The sequence below is a fragment of the Marmota marmota genome, unplaced genomic scaffold (genome assembly GCF_001458135.2).
Source record: "Marmota marmota marmota unplaced genomic scaffold, marMar, whole genome shotgun sequence".
Lineage (NCBI taxonomy): Eukaryota > Metazoa > Chordata > Mammalia > Rodentia > Sciuridae > Marmota > Marmota marmota.
In genome coordinates this window covers 16,667,840-16,674,397 of record NW_026000048.1, presented here as the reverse complement: position 1 = coordinate 16,674,397, position 6,558 = coordinate 16,667,840, and the positions used below count along the sequence as shown (strand labels likewise).

The following is a 6,558-nucleotide window of genomic DNA, read 5'->3' as shown; positions in this document are numbered from 1 at the left end:
AATACATCATCCATATAGTGAAATATTTGTAGTTCAGGATTTTGATTTCTAAGTGGCTGGATTGCTTTGTTAACATAAATTTGACACATAGTTGGGCTGTTAGCCATCCGTTGAGGGAGTACTTTCCATTCATATGTCTGATTGGGACCTTCATGATTCAGCACAGGGATAGTAAATGCAAAACTTGGACTATCCTCAGGATGAATTGGAATTGAAAAAAAACACAATCTTTAATATCTATAACTAAAACATACCAGGTTTTTGGCAAAGCAGACAATTCAGGAATCCCAGATTGAGCAGGTCCCATAATAACCATCTCATTATTAATAGCTCTTAAATCTTGCAATAATCTCCATTTACCAGATTTCTTTTTGATGACAAAAAAATGGGAGTATTATGGGGAGATACAGAAGATTGTATATGTCCCTTCGCTAATTGTTGTTTGACCAGGTCATGGGCTGCTTGTATCTTTTCTTTAGTCAGGGGCCACTGAGGAACCCATACTGGTCTTTCTGATTTCCAAGTAATTTTTATTGTCTCAGTGACCCCTCCTGAAAACCCAATCCATGTCTGTCTGTTCCCTGATCTATTTGTATTGGTGCTGCTATACCTTGTCCTTGTTCTCCTAATCTTTTTCCTTTCCTAAAACCTTGTCTATCCATAATAGTGGGCGCATTTGGATTGATGTTATTTGTTAATGTTAGTCCTAATTGATCTAGGACATCTCCTCCCTATAAATTTATAGGAAGATGATCCAATACATATGGCTGTATAGTTCCTTCACATCCTTCAGGATCCTTCCAATCTAATACCATTCCACTTCTATGGGGATTAGTTGTCACTCCTAGGCCTCAAAGCATTTGAGTGGCATGTTGTAACGGCCAATGTTTTGGCCATTCTTGACGAGAGATGATGCTAAGGTCTGCACCTGTATCCAGTAGACCATTAAATTCATGTCCTTGAATATTTAGTTTTAGCATTGGGCAAGAGTCTAAATTTAAAGAAAGCAATCTACACCTGTGGAGCCTAATCCCCTGGAACCTCTTTCTATAGTACTAGTGGAAAATTTATCATGTAGGCTGGGTATTATTAATAACTGTGTTATTCTATCTCCTGGTGAAATTACTGATATAGCCCTTGGAGAAGTGGCTATAATTTTTATTTCACCTTCATAATTGGGATCAATTACCCCAGGACTTATCATAAGTCCTTTTAGAGTAGAAGAACTGCGTCCTAATAATAAGCCTACTGTTCCTTGGGGAAGAGGTACTTTTACCCCTGTGGGAATGATTTGAACTCCCATCTCTGGAGGTAGTATTGCTCTGGCGGAGGCGCAGATGTCCAACCCTGCGCTCCCTCTGGTTTGTCTGATGAGAGATCTGATGGATAATGTGTCCTGGGCACTACCCTGATGGTGTTGCTGGGTTCCTCCATTGCCCCATATATTTGTGGTTGTGGGCCCCGGAGCACTGGGCCCTCCTGTCTGTTTTTTGGCAATGGAGCCCGATGCTTTTCTCCCCGATATCGTGGGTAAACACCTGGTCCTTGTCCGTTTTTTGATAACGGAGTACCCTCTATGGTGGTTTGAGAACGGCATTCATTAGCCCAATGTCTCCCTCTATGGCATCGTGGGCAAATACCTGGTATTCTACCTCTTTGATCATATCCAGTTTTGTTAAACCCTCCTCCTATGGGGCAACTCCTTCTAAAATGTCCTGTTTGTCCACAACTGTAGCATGTTTTTGGCCAGGCACCTAAAGACTGTCGTACTGCAGCTGCCAAGACTTGCCCCTGTTCATTAATGTCTCTACATAATTTAATATATGTATTTAAATCTTCATGTTTCCATGGTCTAATGGCCTCCTTGCACCATCAATTTGCTTGTTCATAGGCTAGCTGTTTAATTAATAGCATTGCTTGTTCTGTATCCCCCAAAACTCTGGTAGCTGTTTGAATAAGCCTATCTACAAATTCAGCGTAAGGTTCATTAGCTCCTTGTATTACCTTAGATAACTGACCTTGTAAATTTCCATGCCCCTGTAAAGTTTTCCATGCCCTAACCGTAGCTGCAGCAATTTGTGAGTATATGGCAGGATCATATCCAATTTGTTGCTGCTGACCCTCATAAGGTCCCTTTCCTAACAACATATCTAGATTTCTCTGAGGTGTTCTTGATTTTACTGAGATGCCTCCTTCCTTTAGCACTTTACTTAACGCCCTTTCGGTTTGGTTCTTATTAATTTTTAATTCCATATTTCCGTGACGAAGATACCCCTCACTAAGACAATGCAAAAGAAAACCGAGACAAAATGAAACAAAAATGGAACAAAAATTTATTATATCTGCCTTTCTATCCTCCTGAAATGTCCATCCGTCCTTTCTCCCTATCTGTTCCTCAGACGCATATAGTTTTTCCTCAGATGTGAGCGGTTTTTCTTCCGTCCCATCCATCTCCAGAGACTGGCAACTTAAAACAAAAGGGAAACAAAACGAAAGAAGAATCTTTAAATGGTTACCCATCCTCTCGCACTGCCCTCAGGAGTGAGCAGTTTACCTTATCACTTACCCTCAGGCGTTCCCCGTACGGGCCACCATATGCCGCAGTCTGGCTGGGCACAAAATAACAGATCCGCCACGAGGCACTTGTAGGTTCAAACAGGAACTCCTTTATTGCCCGAACTCCCGCGAACGCCACCCACGCTGCCCTTCCAGGAATACCACTCCAACCGGAACTCCCTCCCCTGGAACTTCCTCCAGAACTCAATGGGAACTCAAGAAGAACTCCACAAGAACTCAAGGGGAACTCAATGGGCGCCTGAGGCAGCAGGAACCGCCCTATTGCTGGACAGCAGGGGTCCATATACAACTGAATACACAGCCTGTTTCAAATCCAGCATCATCCAGTCACAGCAATTATACACAGCTTAACTTAATTATCATCATCTTAATGGCTCGCTGGCGTCACCTCTCAAACACTCCTTCTGGTAATATGCCAGGCGCCATTCCGACTCAGCTGTGGGTCTCAACAAGTCAGCAGATAAAGCACTGTTAATATCAGGTAAAATCAGCACTAAAATGTATCAAGTGGATCTGGTATTGTGAAGGTCACTGGCAATTTTGGGAAGAGAGGTTTTAGTAGAGTAACAGGTATAGATGCCAAACTAGGGTGGGATAAGGAATGACAAAGAAGTGAAGTCCTGAAGACAGATTTTCCAGATATCTGGCTTTCTGGAAGGAATGAGATGTGTGGCTGAGTAAGGTTTTTTTCCTTTTAAAGAAACATCTATTTAAATACCAATGAAAAAGATCCAGTTGAGAAAAGAATTTAAATGTAGGTAATACATAGCATCACTGACAGTATATTTCCATGGCAGGTGGAGCTGAATGAGGAATAGAAACCAAATGTAGGAGAAAAGCTGGTCTTCAAAAAGAGGATACCTCCAGCAGAAGAACAGAGAGGATAAATGCAAGCTTAAGTCTATATAGTTTAGTTGTTGGAAGTAAAAATAACAGCATAAATGATAGAAATCTAATGATGTGTAAATGTATGGACAATAAAAGTTTAGAGGAATAGTCTATAGATTAATAGGAATGAAGGTGCAACTGAAAGGTAACAGATCTTTTACATTCTTCATTGGAGGTGGTAAAAGGTCATAGGGGAAAAAAGACATGGAAAGAAAGTCAAATGAAAGGGAGAGAGAACCAGCAAAATAGGCTGTACAATTTTGCCTAGCTGTTCTTTAAAAGATCTGGGGTATATTGTTATTGACTCTACATTTACCTTAATCCTTTATTCTATATTAGTGTTTCTTCATATTTCCAATTTTATACAAAACACCTGATAATTTAAATAATTTGAGAAATGATAGACAAAGAATTGAAATCACAATAGATAATTACTGAGGGAGAATGAATAAATTTAAATTTCCTGCTTTTCTATATAAGAAAATTACCCCAACATAGATGGTACTTTATAATCTATAATTTGATAGCTTAATAGCCAATAAATAAGCAAAAATACTCAATTTCACTAATCATTGAAGAGCAAATTAAAGCCACAGTTAGATATCACTACATAGCTACCCGAATGGACAAAATAGATGATTTTAAAAATTTTATTAAAGATTTTTATAAAACATTTTATCTGGATTTTTTGGGGGGTGATCTGGAGACTGAACTCAGTGCATCATCATACATGCTAAACAAACACTCTACCACTTAGCTACAGCCCAAGCCCCAAAGATTATGTCTTCATAACAAAGACAACACCAAGTGTCGATGAGGATGTAGAGCAACTGCCACACCAATGCATTGCTGGAGAGAATATAAATTAGTATGGCCATTTAAAAACTGCTTGGCAGTATCTACTAAAGCTAAACATACACAAATCCTATATTGGGCAATTTCATTCCTAGGAATATAACCAACAGAAAGTCATACACATGCTGAGCACAGTGGCAAACGCCTGTCATCTCAGCAACTTGGAAGCCTGAGGTGGGAGGATCTCAAATTTGAGGCCAGTCTTAGGAAATTAGTGAGGCCCTGTGTCAGAATAAAAAGGGGCTTTGGATGTAGCTCAGTGGTAAAGGGCCCCTGGATTCAATTACTAGTACAACAAAACAAAAAAGAAGAAAAGAAATCCAAAGATATCAATATACATGCTTATCAAAAGACATGTACAAGAAAGAATGTTCATAGAAGCATTGTTCAAAATTGTCGCAAATTTCTTTTCTTTTGTTGTGGTTGTTGTTTGTTTTTGTTGTTGTTGTTTTAATACTGAAGATTGAACCCTGGGATGCTCTACCACTGAACTACATCCACAGACCTTTTCATATTTTATTTTGTTGACAGGGTCTTGCTAAATTGCTGAGACTAGCCTCAAACTTGCTGTCTGCCTGCTGAACAGCTGGGATTACAGGCGTGTACCACTATGCTCACTACTGTACCTGGCAACAGTCCCAAATCTGAAACACTCTAAATGTTCATCAACAATAGGATGAATAAATAAATTAGGGTACATTCATACAATGGAATACATAGCAACGAACATGAGTAAACATTTGCTCTATACAACATGGATAGATTTCATGAGGAAGAAAAGAAAGAAAGCCAAGCAACTAGAGTATATACTCTATAATTCTGTGTATACAAAATTTTTAAAAAGGTACAATTAAGGCAGGAAAATAGTTACCTTGGAAGAAAATAAGTGGGAGGGAGTATAAGAGGGTTTCTAATAACATTGTATTTCTTCATTTGGGGATTACACAGATGGATTCCCTTGAGAAAACTGATCCAAGTGTATACTTTGGGTTTTGCATTTTTATGAATATATAAATTTGCACACTTCATTAAAATGCTTACATTGGAAAACTGCATATCTTTTAAATGAATTTGGTAGATTTGACTCTTCAAGTGAGCTCCTTCCAAAAGGGACAATTCAATAGTAAATAAAATATATAAGCTGGGTGCCATGGTGCATGCCTGTAATCTCAGTGGGTCAGGAGGATGAGACAGGAGGATGGCAAGTTCAAAGTCAGCCTTTGCAATGGTGGGGCGCTAAGGCAACTAAGGGAGACCCTGTCCCTAAATAAAATACAAAATAGAGCTGCGGATGTGGCTGAGTGGTTGAGTGCCCCTGAATTCAATCCTTGGTTCTTCTTCTCCTTCTCCTTCTCCTTCCTTCTTCTCCTTCCGTCTTCTTCTCCTTTCTTCTTCCTTCTTCTTCCTTCTTCTTCCTTCTTCTTCTTCTTCTTCTTCTTCTTCTTCTTCTTCTTCTTTCTTCTTTCTTCTTCTTTCTTCTTCTTCTTTCTTCTTCTTCTTCTTCCTTCTTCTTCTTCTTCTTCTTCTTCTTCTTCTTCTTCTTCTTCTTCATCATCATCATCATCATCATATAATAAAATATATAATGTTTGCATTTAAGCAACCTCTCTTCTAAAGAAAGCAAAATAAAAATACAAAAAAGATTACATCCAAATTAAACAAAATACTCCTGCCAACCAGCTTTATTCCACAGGCTTAAGTAGTTGGTTTTCCTACTCTTCCTTAACCTGCATAAACAAAAAAGGAGAGAAGCCTCATTTCTGATCTTCTAAAAGAAAATGGATGACATGATACATAAAGCCCCGCTTCATTCTTCCTCTTGATTATGCGGTTCATTTTAAGAGTATAGCTACAGAGAAGATTTGCAATAATTCTTCCCTGTTGCAGGATATAGGTCTAATGAACACAAATTCAGAAGACAATCAGCAAGCAATATAAAAATTAATATCAGAGTGATATGTACTTTAATACTGCATATCTTTTCTATGAATTTTAGAGGAATTTTACTATGTAATAGCTGCTTACAGATTTTTTCCTGATTCATTATGCCTGAGGAAGAGAGAGAGAGAGAGAGAGAGAGAGATTTTGCTTCAGTATACTTGTTTCATTTGACTTATTGACAAAAATTTTGGTCAAATTATTTGCAATAATTTGCAAGCATATCATTGCAGAAATCACACACAGACAAAAGAAAAAGCACAAGTAAACAACAACAATGACACAACATACACATAGAAG

The 6,558-nt window shown here is 38.5% G+C and overlaps 1 protein-coding gene across 1 annotated transcript in view; it reads right to left on the bottom strand.

The window, feature by feature from the left end:
- The window catches only part of Dnajc1 (DnaJ heat shock protein family (Hsp40) member C1), a gene marked incomplete at its 5' end in the record, with an annotated part of 219,254 nt that overhangs the window by 148,728 nt on the left and 63,968 nt on the right, over window positions 1-6,558 (bottom strand). The window lies entirely within an intron of this gene.